Source organism: Crocuta crocuta, unplaced genomic scaffold (genome assembly GCF_008692635.1).
Source record: "Crocuta crocuta isolate KB4526 unplaced genomic scaffold, BGI_CrCroc_1.0 scaffold160, whole genome shotgun sequence".
NCBI classification, from domain to species: domain Eukaryota; kingdom Metazoa; phylum Chordata; class Mammalia; order Carnivora; family Hyaenidae; genus Crocuta; species Crocuta crocuta.
The window spans coordinates 3,622,174-3,642,117 of record NW_027527591.1 but is presented as its reverse complement, the minus strand read 5'-3'; the positions used below and the strand labels follow the sequence as shown (position 1 = coordinate 3,642,117).

General features: G+C 35.2%; 1 protein-coding gene across 1 annotated transcript in view; it reads left to right on the top strand.

Moving 5' to 3' along the window:
* The window catches only part of MAP2 (microtubule associated protein 2), a 275,625-nt gene that overhangs the window by 123,647 nt on the left and 132,034 nt on the right, over positions 1-19,944 (top strand). Inside the window, exon 3 of the mRNA XM_077771035.1 lies at positions 16,848-16,915. The gene's annotated coding sequence lies outside the window, so the exon portion shown is untranslated. The remainder of the gene's footprint in view (positions 1-16,847; positions 16,916-19,944) is intronic.

Here is a 19,944-nt window from a genome sequence, read left to right as displayed (position 1 = left end):
TTTCAGCCGGAGCACACAAGTCACAAAGGCACCTATGCACTGGTGTGTTTCCAGCTTAAAAAGGTGATACAAACAGCATCCATATGAAACTTAAAAAAATTGAAACCATTGCCTCAGAAGACCAACAGTGATTCCACACTGACATAAGAACCAAAACACAGACCTTTTTATTTCTCGACTTTTTAATTAATCTTAAAATATAAGGTGGCTTTTAAAGATTGAAGACCAGTTTCATTTTAAAAATTGAATCTTTAATGTTGTTATTCATGTATCTCAGAAAATTAAAACTAAGAACTAGGTTATCAAAAAATGTGTGTGTGTGTGGGGGGGTATTTCCATTGCTCTCTGGGTACCAGATTATACATATTATGTGTATTATTGATGTGGATTCATTGTCAAAATTTCCAGCTGGAGGATAGAGATTCCAAACAATAGACTTTGCAAGATATTTAGCCATCTCCCTGCTAGGAAAAGTTTAGATCACGTGCAGAATGGATGAGAATACTGAGGAGTAGAATTTAGGGCATTTTGCTATTTGCTTTTGTTGTTGTTTTAATTTACTTTAGAATATAGTTTTAAAAGCATATCTGTAGTCAGATATGAACGGTGTTCATATCCAATAGTTTAATCTACTATTTATATATTTAATCTACTATGAAGTTTGGTCTTCTAATTTATAACATGGGTATAATAATAACTACCTCAGAGTTGCTGTGAAGATTAAGGAATTTAATATAAATAAATGCTCAAAAAAAGTGTTTAGTCCTTAGCAAGTCCCAGATAAGATTTTCTCATTATTATATACAGAGATTCATGGTAGCAAGTCCTTTTGGAGGCCATCTGAACCCAGTTTAGGAGGAAGGACATCTGCTCCCCTATCCTCCCTTTCCCACCCTAGAGTTTTCTAGATCTTAGTAGAATCCTTGACATTTCTCAGACTAAACTCCAGTGGGCCTGGAATTCTCAAGCTCTGACAACAGTCTGAGGCTCAGCAGACCATGTTCATGTAACATACTTATGGGCGTACCCTCTTCTGGATGCGGTTGTGCTGTCCCAAAAGTCTTTTCTTAATGTTTGTTTGCTTGTTTGTTTGTTTTGAGAGAGAGAGAAAGGGGAACAGAGGGAGAGGGAGAGAGAATCCCAAGCAGCTCAGCACTATCAGCACAGAGCTTGACACAGGGCTCCATCCCATGTGAGATCATAACCTATGCCAAAATCGAGAGTTGGACACTCAACCAACTGAACCATTCAGGTGCCCATGTCTCCAAATTCTTGATAGAGGTTTTGGTTTCTAATCCAGATAAAGCCCTGTAAGAGCTAAAGTAATGTTGCACTTTCATCTGACATAAACAGGTGTCTCACTTTATGGTTGCTTGGCAGTTGAAAAAGTAAGCTTTTATCTGGGGCTTCAAGTTCACAAGCATCAAGCACAAAACTTGCATTAGTTGGTAGAAATAAGATAAAAATAGTGAGGGCAATATTATAATTTTATGAGCAATATTTGTAGATTTTATTTAAAGTATGTGTCCTAAGTACAATCTTGGAATCCTCCTTCTGTCTTTGTTTGGCCCTTAACAGTCATAGTGCAACAAAAGAGTTAATCTTAAAATGAATAAAGCAATATTTTTTCTAGGTATTCTCTGTTATAACTGATTACAGCTAATGAGGAAGGAATACTAAGAAAGAAAAAATGAATAGAAAAATAAAAGGAAATAAATTAAGTCATATTCTTTAAAAAATATCTTGTAATTTTAGAATAATCTTTAATTATAGAAGACATTGTGGTAATTCACTGCACTTGTTCTTTGCACAAATTCATATTCACACATAGTTTGACCACTGCACCCCCTTTTCTGGAACTCCTGGTGGTTTCATTGGCACTAGACAAATACCTTTGCATTTACTGAGCAAATAATTTATCTCCTCCCTCCCTTCCTCTTTCTTCTTTCTTTCTCTCTCTTTTTCCCTGCCTTCCTTCCTGCCTTCCTTCCTTCCTTTTTTCCCACCTTTCTTCCTTTCTGCTTCTTTCCTTCTTTCTTTCTTTCTTTCTTTCTTTCTTTCTTTCTTTCTTTCTTTCTTTCTTTCTTTCTTTCTTTCTTTCTTTCTTTCTTCCTTCCTTCCTTCCTTCCTTCCTTCCTTCCTTCCCTTCTTTCTCTTTTGTGGTAGTATTTTTTCAAGATTTATTTCATGAACCAGTAGCATCAGAATCACCTGAGGTGTTACACAGTGGATTCTTGGGCCATCTCTGGACTTCTGAATGAATTCACAATGGTAACGCCCAGCATTTTAGCACAGCTTTGTGGAATCCAGAAAAAATGGCGAGAGCCACAGCCATGTTCTCTACTTTCACAGTCTCTACCCCATAGATGATACTGGAAGGAGTGATGGCAAGATGCCACTTCGTAACCTTGCAGATTCTCAAGTTTCATAACCTTTTGTTTTTGGTAGTGATAGTGGTGGTGGTGGTGGTGTTGTGAACCACAGGTCCAAAGAATTGAGTTCTTCATGATCTTCATTTCTGCAGGCACATGATCATCAGAACATAACAGTTCCTTTCTTGATTCACATTATTTAAAATTTTTCTTTTTATCTCTGACCTCAACTTCCATTCACCTCTCTCATATGCTTGTTTGATGCTTATCTGTCTGGTAGAGATGATGTTCTGTTTATGCATTTTCTGTTCGATATTGTTGTATGGTCACTTATTTCAAAGCTTCTAAAAGCTGTACAGGACTCCAGGACTCCCTCTGTCTCCTTTGAGTTGTCTATGACCCTCACTGTGAGCACCTCAGTTTTCTTCAACTCTTGTGGCATCATGAACAATGAATTCAACCACCTCATACAGATTCACCACTTGTAATCAGGCTCAAGAATACTCTCACCACTTCCCTTTGTCTGTTATTAAATCCAAACTTTAAAAATTATTTTTCATCAATAGTATCCCAACAAGCTGGCTGGATAACATGTATTGGAAGGAATTGCAAACTTAATGGAAAATGACTTTAAACTGCATTGTAGAATGAGTTATATATGAATGTCCTTGAATCATATATTTCCACCTATGATATATAAGTTCTTAAAAAAATCAGTCATAAGTAAAGTATTCTAACAACAAAGTAGTTTTTCTTTTATTTGTCACACAATCTTGTAATCTTTCTCTGTGGAGACTTTAGCTCCTTGTTTATCAACTCTAAGTTACCTAGAATGTGTAACAGAAAGTCACAAATCCATTTTCACTAGTACAAAACATGTGTCCTATGCTAGAGGTCATAATTTCTCAATGAAATATGCAATGTTAACACAAAGGCTGTGGTATCAGGTACTCTTGATCAAAGTGCTATCTTTGAATCTCTTGTCTGGATGCACAGATGTTGGAAAGAAATTTTCTGAGCAAAGATATTTTATGTAAGCAATCAGGCATTTAACCTAAAGAAGAATGCAGCCAGCCAGTTAATAGTGATTAAATACTCTTTGTTTTTCACTCTCCCTCACTCAGAGACTGCTGACTGTTCACCTCTATGCCATACGCATTTTGAGGGTGACATTCTCTCTTTCCAAGATAATCCTCATGATAGGATACACTTAATTGATACTATTGATGAGACAGCTTCTGAACTGAACTGATTTGCATATCATCAATATACATAAGTCCTGAGTAGAGGGCCAGCCATCCAAATTAAAATATTCCTTGTCAAGGACTTGCTGTGTCTAGCAAATTCTGGAGTAATGCTAATTGCAGGTGGTTGGTGAATATTGATGCTGTTCAAGATTTATAAGGCTGCATTAGAGGGCCAGTGAAACTTAAGAATTCTTTAGAACAATGTCCCTGTTTAAAACTACTCTCGTTCAGACCCAGCTGGGCATTCAGTAATGTCAGCCACTGAATAAGGTCTTTCAAGTGCCTCAGCCCGCCTCACCTGTCAGACTGGCTCACTGGTTTGTAAATGAACCCCTATTTGCTTCCAAAGCTCTTCGTCTTCCAACTTTTCTCTACCCTTCTCCCATAGTCTTAACTTTTCCTTCTAACTTGAAGTCTTAACCCTCCTAGCATATGTCATCATTTTTTATTTACTCTTTTTCTTCAGATGCTGCACAAATAGCACTGGGTCAATGTCAGTATGTCTATGCCATTTTATCACTTTCACTCTTCACTCCCCTTTCTAATGTTTTTCCCTGTTGTAAAATAATTTCTCTTTTTTTTGCACTTAGCTTTTAATGGAATGCCCTGACTACCAACTTCTCAAAGGTTTCCCTTTTTGCATTCTTTGTGCATTTACCAAAGGCTTTACTTCCCCTTCTCCAATCAGCAAATTAATCAATCATACATTCTACTGGGGATTTTCAAATTAAAATGCGAAATTATAAGAGAGTTATAATCTGCCACTGCCATGTAGAAAAACCTGTCATTGAGGTACCACCTGCTCTTTTCTAATGTGGCATCTATGTGCTCACAAGTGTTTCAGCAGAAGGTATCTGTAAGCTGGGCATTCTTTTTCCTAAATTTTTTTTAATGTTTATTCATTTTTGAGAGACAGAGAGAGACAGAGGGTGAGCAGCGGAGGGACAGAGAGAGAGGGTGACAGAGAATATTAAGCAGGCTCCAGGCTCTGAGCTATCAGCAGTGAGGCCTTTTTGGGGTTCGAACCCACAAACAGTGAGATCATGACCTGAGCCAAGGTCAGATGCTTAACTGACTGAGCCACCCAGGCACCTCTGTAAGCTGGGCATTCTATTCTCTTGTCTTTATTTCTTAAGTTTTACTGAGTTCCAAATAAATAGATAACATGCTATAGTATTATGTACAGTGTCCACAATAGCTGTATATTTTTCTTCCCATTTTCAATTCCATTTTTTTCTGAGTTAGCACCCAAGAAACACTTTATTGTGCACCAGTGTAAAAAGAATCTACAGATATCATCGAAAGAAAATACTATAAAACACATCAAGTCTGCTCTTAACTAAAATGAAACCGAAGATTTAGGTAGAGAAAAGGTTGTCTAAATGATTCCTTACACATTTTCCTGTTTTCTTGACCATGTTTCCCATGACTTTGGGGTAGAAGGAGAATAAAGAGTTAAAAAGGGATAGACAAAGCATAGAGAATGGGAGAGGAAAATAACATACACACAACAAGAGTGTGGCAGTTTAAGAAAAAAGTTAGTGTTCTTAAGGATATTGTAATTTCTCTCACAGATTCGTTGGCCCAGATACTTACAATGGCTACTTCTGCAAAGAGCATGTTCTTGCAATCCGTTTGAAAAATAAGTTATAATAGTTGGAAAATATCTGAAAAAAACTGAAGTTTTTCCCCAAAATACTAATACACTCTTATTTCTTTAATTATATGTTTGCTGTTAGAAGCAAAAGAGAGGAAAGCCACAGACCTGTAGAAAATGATAGTATAAATATAATGCAATCTCAGACATTGTCATATACAATTCTTCCCACATGAACCTTTCCTAGTCAACTTGATGGTACTATTGAGAAAGAATGTCCATATATAGACATGGATCATGTCTAATATTTCCTTTTAATTTAAAAACCAATATGTCTTTTATCTAGTCTTTGGTAGCTTGGAAATCTGATAGGATTAAACATAAAAGTATTCCCACTCTCCATTCCAGTTCCCCTCTCTTTTCACAAAGGGTTTGATATCCATAATCTATATTCTCTAGTTCCAATCAATAGGAGGATTTAGGATTTTAGTGCACATTTAGGTATATCATTGGATTTTTTCTAAATAGTCAAAAATGTGTTGTGCTGGCAAACTGTTTTATTTAAACAATGTACAAATAAATACATGTCACCAGTAAATTCTCTCTTCTCATCTCTGATGTACCCTTGGTAGAAGGACTAGAGGAAAAGGAATGGTAGGGACTAAGACACTTCATATACATTTCCTGGTGCCTGTTACCCCAGGGTATACTCTCCTCTAAACAGCAGAAAAAATAAGTGTGGATTTCATAAATTTTTGGAATGTGGATTTTAGCTATTCACGAAATAATTTTTTTAATATGTACATTTTCAGGAAGCATTCCACATATGATGTTGCATTTATTAAGCTGTCACAGTCAATGTTTTATAATTTGACCTGGAAGTATTTAATGCTGAGAGAAAATGTTACAAGAGCTTGTAGACTTTAAATCTTTTCAGAATAATGTAATACTAACATTAAGGTTAAAGACTTCCTAATTCAAATGGATTGGCTTCTCAAGTACTGCTAGCTCTCCAGTTCTTCAAAGTTGCCAAGTATGGAAGGAATGAGAAAGGTTTAGAGTATTGAGATAATAGTCTTGAAAGCTAGAAAAGCAATGAAAAAAATAACTCCTTTTAACATTTTTCAAAAAGAAATCAGATTTTAGAACTAATGTCATGCAATGTAGCATTTGATTTTGTAGCATTTGACTTTGTGCCATTATTTATTCTTCCATTAAATTCTAATGGTCCCATTTGTAGAGACGTTCAATCAAATGAAGATTCATTCCTGGCTTCCAGGAATGATCAGCCAAAAAATTCATAACTCCTGAAGATGATTCTGTTTGACAGACTGTTAAATGAAACTTTTATTGAGTGAGAATTCCTCAACACCAAATCTTATAATTTTCTTTCATGACTTCCCATTTTCTCCTATAAATATGGATCCTTATATTCTGGTTGTATGTAGTGAAAGAAAGCAGTTTGTATCAACTTTTAGGTGATTGGAAAGCTAAAGCTAAACACACAAATTATAACTAAGGGTTCACAAGCATGTACAAAAGTTGCAAGAAGACGTTTTGTCAAGATAAATAATAAACAAACACATAGAAAACTATTTGTAAAAGTTTAAAGAGTGAGATGCACTTAAAATGGCTATCAATGTGTCATAGATGAAAAGCCTATAAAGTGTATATTTAAATAGTTAACCAAGACACAAAAATACATAAAATCATTGCACTATTTGTTTTGTCAATTGGTCTCTGAAACTAGTAATTTCCACTGATTTTGTCAACTGTTTCAACTCAGACTTCAGATTTTTAGATCATTCATACTCTTTATATGAGTTTTAGTGTCATAATTTCAATCATCCATTCATGCATACATGAGTTCAATGAATATTTTTTATGTGTTGAGTATGTACCAGGCCTAAGAGCCTGGGGATAGTAATGAACAAAAGAGGCAAAGAGTTTTGCTTTTCTGGGGATCACAAATGAATGAGGAGAGACAGACAATAAAGAATAAACATAGGAGTGCCTGGGTGGCTCAGTCGGTTAAGCGTCAGACCTCGGCTCAGGTCATGATCTCATGGTTCACGAGCTCGAGCCCCAAATTGGGCTCTGTGCTGACCAATCAGAACCTGGAGCCTGCCTCAGATTCTGTGTCTCCCTCTCTCCTTGCCCCCCCCATACTCTGTCTCTCTTTCAAAAATAAGTAAAACATTAAAAAAAAAATTTTTAATGAATAAGCATAAAACATATGTAAGTTATATAGTACATTAGAAAATGATAAGTATTCTGCCAAATAAGATAAAGGAGAGTAGGACTGGGAACTGCAGATTGCAATGGTTGCACTAAGCCTCACTGAGAAGACAATATTTGAGGAAAGGCTTGATGGAGGTAAAGGAGTTATTTGGAAGAAAAGCATCCCACACCTTAACTGTAGATAAATTAAAGTTAATGTAAACAAGGCATGCATGACATATGATATTGACGTAATGGTTTCTGATGTAACCTTTAAGATTAACCATGGTATTTGATTATTTCTAACTTGCTATAATAAAATGAAAATAGTAATTGACTACGTAAGACAACTATTTTACCATTATAATCTATACTTCTAAGACATCTGTTAACTTCAACAAGAGGTTTAAAAACATACACAATAGACCCAAATTGTCAAACAATGAAGTTCTTTAAAAACACATAAGCATATATCCCACGCATGTCACTCTGCCAAGATTAGACCAGATAGATAGTACATAAAATTACAATGTCTTCTTTAACTACAGGAATGCTTGTGTTCACACATATACATCATTTATATATGAACTGATGGAAATGGAAATAATTATGAAAGTAAAAAGTTTTATTTCTAAGACTATCTTTTTTAGGCACATTTAGAGTAATATAGTCTGTCTTAAAGTACCTGACCTAGAAAAATGAAAAATTATTGTTTCTATGTTCAATTTATCTCCTCTTTTCTGATGACAAACTAATTAACTCAGAAATCCAGAGATTGAATTTCTGCTTCACCACTTACCAGCTGTGTGCTTGGCATGTAACTAAACCTAATTGGGACTCTTTTCTCAACTGTAAAATGGAGGTTCATAACTCTCAGAGTTGTTTGAACAATATGTTCAAAGAGGTTGGCACATTGTAGGTACGTACTCATTTATATTACAATTGTGTCTAATGCTTTTTTAATTGGTCAATTTCAGAATAAGTAAATGAATATAAACAACGTAAAACTAGTGCAAGGCCATATATAATATCAGCCATTATAGTATCATGGTGATTTCCTTTTATATTATTTGGAATCGGGGTGATTCCGAGAAAGCAAAGTGCTTCGTGGCACTGTGTACTGGAGCTGTTCTGGAAGCCTTTTATAAAAGAGGGCAGAACATTAAGTGGACCAGTAAGGAAGTATAAGATTTGGGTTGGAAGCAAAGAAGACGATTTTGAAGAAAACTAGTGATTATGCTGGGTGTCAATGGGCAAAGGCTTTGCAGAAAGGGACATACCCTTTGTCATCATAGTGTAGTTGAGTATATATTGCTATGGACAAGTACTTTCACATGTTACTAAATTTCTAATATATACATTTTACTATACAGTTTTTTAGTTCACAGTTTACTTCACTGTTTCCTATTTGTTTATTAAAAGCCCATGTGAAATGTTCTTGCAGCTCACTTATTTAACAAACACATAATCCTCCTAGGGCCTTCATTTATGTGTCCATGGTTGCATACCTGTGTATGTATGTTCATACCAGAACCCTTTTGCATAATCTTCACTATGGGTCCCAAAATGTGCTATAAACAAAGATTTTCTAAACCATTGGCATCATAATATTTTATTGTTATTATTATTATTATTATTATTATTGCTGAGGTCTAATATGCCTTAATAAAGCACATAAAGAACGTCACGATTGTACACCCCCCTCAACACGTGACAGCCACTCACATCAAGAGTCATTGTACTTCTTCTTAGTCCGTGCTACCCTTTATCCTAATCCCCATAGAGGTAAACACTGTTCTGACTTCTGTTTCTGAACATTAGTTTTGTCTGTTCTTGAACTGCATATAAATGGAATAATACAGTATGTACTCTTTTGTGTCTGTATCTTTTACTTATCATTATGCCTATGAGATTCATCTGTGTACTTCCATGTAACAGTAATTCTGTTTTATTCTTTATTTTTTCAGTGTGCTAATCCATTGTATGAATATAGCATTATACCCTCTACTATTGTTGAGCACTTGAGTGGTTTCCAATTTCATGATATTATGAATAAAGCTACTAAGAACATTTTTTAAAATGTATTTAGGTATGTGCTCAGTTCTCTGGAGTATATACTTAGAAATGGAATTACTGGCTGATGAGGTAGACATACATTTTACTTAACTCAGTATTGCCGAAGAGGTTTCAAAAGTGTCCATACTAACTTGTTGTCCCACCAGCAATGTGTGAGAGTTTCAGGTGTTCTGCCATTCTAGTTTTCTTTTCAGTATCTGGCGAGTGTTTTATTCCCAACATAGCTCTTCAAGTGTAATGAGATTATAACTGGAATTGAACTAGCAATTATTTTTCGGAATTGCAGTTCACATAACACTGTTTTGAAAAAAGAAGTTGAGTTCCGTTTACTTTGATGAAAGTATGTGATCAGAATAGAACTTGGGGTACTGTCATTTCCTAAGCCCTGGTGGTGATGGCATACACAACCTAAATATGGCCTTTAAGCTAGCTATTTCACTAAATTGCAGTCAGACTGTATTTTGAGTGCTGACAATTGGGAAAACTTCTCTCTCCTTCTTTCTCTATTTACATCATCTTTTTTGGCTTCACCTTGATATGCAAAATAAGAGTGCTAATAGAATAAAGAAAAACAAGAGTGCATCATTTTTAAAACTGCGTGTGAAAAATTTCCAGTGAAATATGAATATTTCTGAGGTTAAAAATGGTGCGTAACCCAAAAATAATTTGAAATGTATTTTGTATTTATATTTGGATAAGAATATAACAGAATTTTAGAAAGAAAATCACTGCACTAAGTTTTAAAATGAAATTATGAAGCCAAACTCTGAGCCTGATGACTCGGAGGATTAAAGCGTGATACAAGAGCAAATGGAGAGTAGTCCAGTTATCTTGCCTTACTCCTAACCCTGCTTGCTTAGAATACATTGATCCTTCGCAGTACAGATCAAGTCTAATCAAAATCACAACGAATATGGCAAACATGACCATGGGTGTCCCATATGTCAGTATGTTCTTTGCTTCTTTATGAACATACTCCATTTCGGATTCACTATCTAAATTTAGTGAAAATACTAAGTATCTTGGCTTAAAAGCTTTTATTTATTAGATTTCTGATTTTCTTTTCATTTGAGAGAGAGAGAAAGAGAGAATATCTTAAGAAGGCTCCATGCTCAGTGCAAAGCCAGATACGGGGCTAAATCCCACAATCCTGGGATCATGACTTGAGCTGAAATCAAGAGCTGGATGACCAACCGACTGAGGCACCAGGCACTCCTAAAATTTTTTCTACTGGATTGTATGTGAAGTGATAATTAATATAAATATAAGATAAGGTGAATAATTATAGAAGGTGAGGCCTGGACAATATGAATCTATTTCCAATTTTTGGATAAGTAAAAATCCAGCTCAGTAGCATAGAATACCTAGTGAAAGTCAATAAAAGATGAACCACACAACAAGCTGATGAATGTAGTTCATCCTCTTTAATCATAACAAGAAGAATTTAGGGCAAGAGTCAAGTGATTTAAAGATTTTATTGTAGGGAGAAGGGATTTTTTTCCTTCTAGAATAAGTTTGTCCATTATCTGATCTCAAAATCATATATATAGTTTCTCAAGATATTGGTTCTTTATTTTTTATAAAGGATAATTCAGCTTTGCTTAAGTTAATAATTTTTGTAGTTTGCTATGAAAAACAAAACATCATGTGAGTAATTTACATAAATTTGTTCTTTGGGTGCTTTTGGGTGTGACTGTCTTTTACCTCCCAACCAGTTGTTATTCATCCCATAAATCAGGAATCCCCTAGAGCATATGTCTTACACTGATGATATTACATTGAATATGTTTGCCCAGGCATATGAAATCTGGAGACTTACTGTAGAATTTGTCAAAGAATTAAAAAAAAAATTCTAGCAATTTTTAGATCCTCACATGAATCATAGAGCCTCACGACCTTAAAAGAAATCAATAGTATTTGGGTCTGTGCTTCCCATAATTTGTAATATTCTGGAACGTGTCACAGACTGAATTTGAAGCTTGTCATATTTTATTCAGTGGCTGTTGAAGACTTGCCTTTGCCTAGAGACTGGGACATTTTGTACAGTTCTCTCTACTCAATTCTGCTTCCTTTTTATGGTTTCTCCAGGTATTATTGAACAATATGAAAGTGCTATTTCTTGGGTTAAAAGGTAATGGGATTTCAACATTTCATGTAATTCAGACTGATACACTAATTGTAACACTTTTCTTTCTTTTTGTTTTTTTGTCTGTTTGACCACTGTGTACTTTTTTTTTTACTTAACACATGTTTTTTGCATCTTTATAAACAACTGAAGCATCAATTAACCTTAACTAATGAGGCTTCATGAGCAGTTTGGTTACCTCTGATTAGCATAAACTCAGTCTTCTGACAAAACACCCCAGTTTTCTAACCTTCCTTTGAAGGAGTACACCCTGGAAATGTTATTTCCCCAAGTTTTCCAGGCATTCAATTCACCATGAGCACATAGGCTTTAGGCCCATCCCATGGAAATTCTGAGTCCATAGGTCTGTCTCATGGTAGGGAGGGTGCTGGGCCATGAAGTCTGATTACAGTATACTTTTGTGTGTTCAAAGAAAAGATCCCACCTGTGGTAAATAAGGCAAACAGTGTGCAGTGAATTCGGATGTTATAATAATTTGTAAGATACTCAGATATCTGCTTATATTTAGAAGGAAAAATTTAAGAGTATAAGGTAAAAGTGTAATTATTTCTATTATTAATTTTTAAGTGCCACGTATAGTAACTATAGTCAGTTTATAAAAAATTACTTCAAGGGTGCCTGACTAGCTCAGTTGGTAGAGTATGTGACTCTTGATCTGGGGATTGTGGGTACAATCCCCACATTGGATGTAGAGATTATTTTAAAATAAAATCTTAAAACTCTTTTAAATTAAAACAAATTAAAACGCACTTCTAAACATTTTGGCCATAAGGCAGTATTGATTTATTAACTATTCTAATTTTACTTAAATCATCTAAAGATTAAATGTTAGCATATTTAACATCAATAGAGGTATTATTTATCAAACATTAGGCGCTGATAATCCTGTGGTAGGAACATTTGAAGAATTCAAAGAAAGCAGGAGGCAAGTCCCTATGTTAAATAAATGCATATCCTTTAATGGAAATAACAAAAAATATTGATTCCATGGGAAGAAATGCTTTATAATACAAATAAAGTGCGATATTCATAAGGGAGATTGAATATATACAGCAAGAAAATCAATATAAAACACAAAGAATTTTCTTGTGCTTAAATGCTTTGATTCATTCACTAATGTGATTTTCACATTTACTCATTAAAAAAAGTTGTTTTTGGATGCTACTGTGTTCCCAGCCACTGTTTTGGGTGCTTGGGGTACACCAGCATCCCAAACACGTAAAGATGATTTCCTTGACAGAACTAGGCAAGTAATGAGACAAGTAATAAAAATAATACACATAATAAATACAAGTTTATTGTGTGATAGAAAGTGGTAAGCACTGTGGGAAAAAGGGAGCAGGGGTAGGGAGGAAGGTTATGGGAAGACATGCTTGCAGTTTTCATGATAGTGGTCAGGAAAGCCCTGGCTGGGAAGATGATCTGTGACCAAAGGCTTCGAGGAGGTAAGGAAGAAATACGTCCATTATTCACTCCTAAAGAACTTCAAGAATGATACAAAAATATACAGACCAGTATATCTAGGGAGTAAAACTAAGGGTCTTCCAGAAGAGCCATAGGGTTAAGCTAACTGAATTTGGGGATGTAGTTAAGTCAAATTCTTAAAGATCAGAATCTGAGATGATGTAGATTATAACAGAGGGGCAGAGACAATGTGTCATCAAAGTGAGAAAATGAAGTGTGAGCTTAGATTCCTGCTTACTTTTATGTCGTCTCCACTATAGTTGAAGTTCCTGGAGAAGGATATGTTGTTTTGCCCCCATACCTAGAACCTGTCAAGTGTTTGAAATATATGTCTGTATGTCATCAAAACTAGTTAGACAAACTGATGAATAGTACTAAGCAAGGTCTAGAATATTGTCAAAGAGAGAAAAGGGAAGGAAGGCACTATGGTTTAGGCTCATAAGCACAAACAAAAACTATAAAAAATCATGAAATGCTCTCAATTATCTGCTCTCTTATATTCTTCGAACATAATTAAAGAGAAGAATTATAAATATAGTGCTTATTATACAATGGACAATAGTTCCTTCCATCTGCTAACAAATGAAAAGGAAAAAAAATGAAGAGAATGTACCAAGTCATTCTCAATGACAAAGCAAATATTCTCAAATATTAAATGACTCCTGAAGAGTACTAAATATTTTTTAAGCTGTGCTGTTTTTTAGACTGACCAGGACCATTAAGTGTACTTTATGACATTCTGAGAAAATATTTCTGCTTGAAGAAATGACAGTCTTATGCATCATTTTTTGTGCTCAGAAGTTAACAATATATTATCAATAGTTAATAGATTAAAACAGTTCTTTTAAAAATAACATTAGTGTCCAAATCTCTAAAGAAAAATAGATGATTAACAGATCATGTTTAAGGAACACTTTTTTGAAGGAGAAGAATTCTAACCACTATGTAAGATTAACTGAAATCTGAACTCTCTCATAAATTTTACTAGGGTAATCACATTTTTAAATGTTATTTCTTTATTTTTTGTAGCTGGGGGCAGAGGACAGTAGTAATGGTGGCAACTGTATTTTAGACATCAGAAAAATCAATCTGATCCTACCTATGGATGAGTTAATCTAAAAGCAACGAGTCATAAAAACTGAATATTGAAAGCATATTTCATGAAAGGAATAAACACAGTGAAACATCAAGGTCAAAATCCTAATCACAATTTTTGCTGACTCAGAAAGATTTTAACAAATATTGCGCCCCCCAGTGGTGATTTTTGAGTGATTATTTATTTATTTATTTATTTAATTTGTTTTTTTTTTTAAACCTGGGCTCTCAACGGTTTCATTATTTTGGGTAACCTCATGAAACTACACAAAGTAAGGGGAACCTTGGGAAAACAGTTGAGTTTGATTGCCCGATTTCATGCTTGTAGAGAGAACAATGCCTGCTGGGGATGATAGAGTGCCTAGTATATGATGATTAAGTTCAGGCTCAACAAGATAGGTTCACAAAAGGGTAATCATGCTGGATTTGTCGGAGTGTCAGGCTGGAAAAGAAAGAAAAGCGACGGCATAATTATCCCAGATTCTTCACAACCCCAGTACAGTACAGCACAGATATTACGCCAGACTCGTCTCAGAATTATTGGAACATATTTTACAGAGGAAGATCACTGCTTTAGCAAGTAAAGGAAAGCTTACAAAATCAAAGACAAAAGATGTTTCTGGAGTCATTTTTGCTTACAAACAGAATGGGACAGAGCACAGCAAGAAAATCACTTGGTGAGAGAATTAAAGCAGGGCACCTGAGATAGGAAACTGGGGTGGTTTTTCTGCTGGGTCACCAGCCTGCTTTGTGACCTTGGTCAGATTCCCTGGGCCTCTGCTTTCTCACCTAGGAGACAAAGGGTGTGGACTAGGTTGAGTGGCGTCCCTGAATCTGGAATATGGACGGAGGCAAGGAGAAAGTAGGAACCATCTCATACAAAAGAACCGTAATTTGAATATTTATGAAAGCAAAATTAGCTAGTGATCGAAAAGTGGAGAAGAAGGGTGGCTAATGGAGAATGTAAATTCATCTGAATGCGTTCAAAATAGACTGTAAAACTGAAGAGACAGTTCTTTCCAGAAGGCAAAGAATGAAATATATCACTCTGCTTCTAAATTTCCTCCAGTGGAGTCTCCTTTTTTCTCTATCATCACCTTATTTTTCTCAGTACTTTCTGTTTCCGGTAACCATGGTGATGCTCCCTCCCAGCCGGCCCTTTTGGTATACATCGAATTTTGCTCCATTCACTGTTGCAGGAAGCTAACAATGCTGTAAAAATTAATTTATTTATTAACATTTTCCCCAGCTCTTTTGTCCAGGCAATAAATTCCGGGAATTATTCCACATTTAACCTCCCTACATAAAGGGCACTGTAAAACAGGGATATTCAACTGTTCATTTCAGTTGCTAACATAAAGGGGCTACTGATTATGCCAGAGATTCAGTTCCCTGCCTTGGCCCTTGGGGACTGTAAAGTCCCAGTACTCAAGCTCCTTGCCACTTTTTTTTGCTTCTGTATATAAACGGAATAAAATAGATTGCCCACAGAAATCACGCATCAACCTTGGTTTTCTAATCCTCTTTGTTTTTTGCTGTATTCTCTCTTGTAAGGAAAAATTGCCAAGTGTGTAATTATCACAGTTAAAAGGGGATTGAATTTTCCCTAAGAAAATGCAAGTACATATATGCATTTCTCTATTGGGCAGTTATTTATTATGGAATATAAGTAAGCAATATGTGATACTGATTTTTTAAAATATTGTAATTAGCAGCCAAGACAAAATATCAGACAACCTCTGATGTCATTAATGCAGATAAAAAAATTCCCACAAACTATCATTTAGTCATGTCCAGTTTGTATAGACAGATTTATTTGTAATCCTATATGCAGGGAAACTGCCTCTCTATTTAAGCATTTTGTGTCTGTGTGTGTGTCTGTGTGTGTGTGTGTGTCTGGCATTAACACAAAGGAGACCAGATGATGACATTCATAGGCTTATAGACTCGACTCCTGGGGACACACTTGGATGGAGGCAATTAAAATGCCTGTCAGGCATTTGATACCAGAAGCCTCTATGGTAAACCGCTAAATCATAAGCCAGGGCTGCATCTTATTGTCAGTGAATGATGGCGGAGCTGGGTGGCTTGTCATCATTCTCGAAAATTCTGAGGCTAGTGAGCTCTCTCTCCCTCTCCCACTCGCCTTATTTTCCTTTTCGCCACTGCGGGGACTTTTTCTAATTTGCAGCTTCCCTTTCCCCGACACACACAGACAGGAGCTGGTGGCTTGCAGACTGCGTCTGTCTGGAGCTAGAGAGCTAGAGCCAGCCCGTGGGGATAATGCTTCAGGAGAAAGATTCTGCAGCAGACCTCAAAGGCTAGGGTGGTATCGCTACATAATCACTGGTAATGGTTTGGGTTTTTTTTTTTTTTAATTTTATTTTTTTTCATTTTTAATCCATTTTTCAAAGGATCTGCTTGATGTGATCTAAAAGTAAAATGCTTTAAAATTCATTACTGAGCTTCCTAAAAATTCAAGTACTGCATTTTTGTACTACAGATCTCAAGACATAGATTTGTTATCTGGATTATAAAGAATGCATTTGCTTACTGGTGAGTTACAATTTTCAATATTTAGTTAACAAATCTGTATATATATATTTTTTTCTTTTGTCTTGTTTCGGTAGATTCTTCAGCTTGTTGTCTCTAACCGAAGAAACATTGATTGGGAACTACTCATTCAGAAAATTAAAAGGTACCACATGTTTTGTTTGGATGTTTAAATGAGGAAAATTGGGGAGGATTTGGAATGTTTTTATTTAAATTAATCTGTCTATGGTTTATCTTTTATCCTTAAGCCTACGTTGATCATTGTCTATAGCATGTATGCTTTCCCAGGCAGAGAATGCCATTATCCAAAACTGTTTTCATTATAAGACGTCTAAGGAATTATATCTTTTGCCTGTGTTGCAAGCTGTTAACAAATATCAATATGTCTGGCTTATTTTCGGATTTTTATTATGATAGCAGCTTAAAAAATATCCAAAATTCGTTATCTTAATGAAAATTCAGTCATTTGAATTTAACAAAAATATACTAAAGTAATGATTTTATCTGAGGGAATCCTGCTAATAAGTGATATTTTTAAACTGGTAAATGAAACGCTGGTAAATTCCCAGGTAGAATGAACGCTAGAGACGAGAGCTTAGGAATGACTCAGTATTGTTGGGTTTTGCAAATAAAATATTGTAACTTCTTCACTGATGCTTCAGTCTTTAGCACCATATTTAAAGGCTGAGGTTGTCGGTTATTAAAGGAACTGATTTTACATATGCTTTCTTGGCAAAGAAAATAATCCTTCATGTTGCCATGAAATCAAGTTGAATCCATTGATCTTGGGCCTTATGCCTTACATGAAAAATATCAATTTTCAAATTCAGCATCAGGATGTGTATTGATTGGAGATGGCGACTATAGGTATTACCTTTTGTTTAATTCCTTAAGATTACTACCTCTAGCTTCAGCATATACTCATGTCAAGAAAAGCTGTATTTGTAATTTTCCTTCGAAAAATGGAAGACATTTTCTGCCTTGCTGAGAAGATCAATAACATCTCTTAAATCTTTCTTTGGCATTCACATAGTATTTCCTCTCAAGATTATCAGTCCAAAATCTTTTATGCAGTGAAGTTAGGTTTGTTTTTTTTTTTTTTTAATGTACTTGGGAAATAGCTAATGTTCAATGACGGATCCTGAAATACCAGAAGTCTGTGAGTGTACATCCGTGAGTGTGAATATTTGTAGCAGTTGAAGGAGATGAATGTATTGTCCTTGTTTAATTTTCTCTGCAGTGTGTAATTGTGAGGACCTTAATTTATTCATTCCACAAGCACTTACTAAGAGCCTTGGTAATGTGGGTAGTTATTGTGGGAGAGAAGGAAGGGGCAGATGCCACTCTTATCACCCTTCCAGAGTGTAGGCAGTATCACATAATATTTTTGCACAAGAGACTGAATTCATTAAAATAAATCAGTATGTTCTAAAAAAGGAAACTGCATTATTTCAAATATTGAACAAAATCTAATAGACTGGTCTCAGAGATAGAGGAAATATATTGCATTTTTTCATTAGAAATTATTCAGTGGAATCAGGTATGGAATCCCCAGACAGGACTTAACTATTCCTCTTGGATATTGTAAAACCCTTGGGACTATTCTCTCATTTTAGGTTTCACTCAGAGTAGTGAATACATTTCATATTCGGTACAAAAAAAATCTGTTTGCTATTTTCCCATCTAACAAAATCCATATAGTATATATTTTATGTGAGAATCTGTTTCCTCAGGCTCATTTAGCAACTCATCATATAAATTTTGGACGATTTGGTATTTACATGAATTGGGAAAGGATGATGTTATTTAACCACTAAAAAAATGTATCCAATACATTGTTAATAAGAACTAATCAGCTCTGTTGTGATTTACCTGGGTATTGGAAGAGTGGCATATTACCCACCTAAGCCCCCTTGGTGCCAACATTTTCTAGTACCCTTTTAAAATTTATCTAGGGGTATGTTGACAGATTGTGTGTAATAAACTAGTTTATTGAAATAGACTGTTAATGGCGTCAAATCGGAGTTGAATTTGATTTTTGGACTGGAAGAGAGTCAGGGACCTGTATCATGGTTTTGCTAATCAAACTTGTCTTGGCACTGGTTAATTATTTCACTGATTTTTTCCACTCATATCTATAGCACATAAAATAGTGCTTGGAGCATATTAGGAGTTCAACTAATATTTATTTGATGGGTAAATGATTCATCAGCATTTTTCTCTGTTACTTTTTTGTTCTTGTTTTTCATGAGATTACACACTGCAAAACAGACATTTGATACTTCTTTTTTTTCAGCCACCCGAAATATTCATGATTGTGTCTCTAATTAATAATAATAATAAATTAGATACCAGGTATCTAATACCAGGTACAAAATCAGGCAAACCATGTGTGGAAATTTCTCCAAGTTATATGGAAAATTTTTTTTCCAGTTTTAGGTTAAGATGGAAAGAATTTTTGAAATGTCCCTTTTCACTTTCATCAGCGAGGGAAGGATGCCAAACTGCAGCATGAGTTTTGCTTTATGGATGCTTCCTAAATACTACTCCCAAGCTTGACATTGTTTATTGCTTTTCATGTCTTCAGCCAAGATTTTGCTGCAGCAGAGGGGAGGAGGCCTTCTCTCTGTCTCTTATTCTCTCTCTCTTTCCGTCTGTAATAGTAGAAATGATGTCATAGTCTTTTTAAACGCTTTGTTGCTCATCGTGGACTAGTATGACATCATTTCCTGATGTATAAAGAAACTTCTAGAGTCATGATAGTTTTAGACAATGCTATTTTTTCTTGTTGCCATTTATTTTATTAATAAAACTATAGTTTTTTGTTATTAACCATGTGCTAGATAATACCCTTAGTCCCTAATGTATGTTATCTTGTTTTAACTCTCTCCACAATCCTGGGAGGTGGGTATGATCTCCATTTTATGGATGGATGATGGAGATTCCAACTGGGCAATCAACACAAGTCTGGCCCAAAGTCCTTCATACTAACCACAACATACTATCCTTTTTTTTCCTAGTAGATTTTTGGCTCATAGCCATTTGCTTTAGTATTTTATTTATGAACACGACATATACGAAAGGTTAAAACGGCATGTCTGTTGATTCATGTTTTTATATGCATAAGGTAGGACTAAATATATCTTTAAATAATCAAATCAAATCATAATCAAA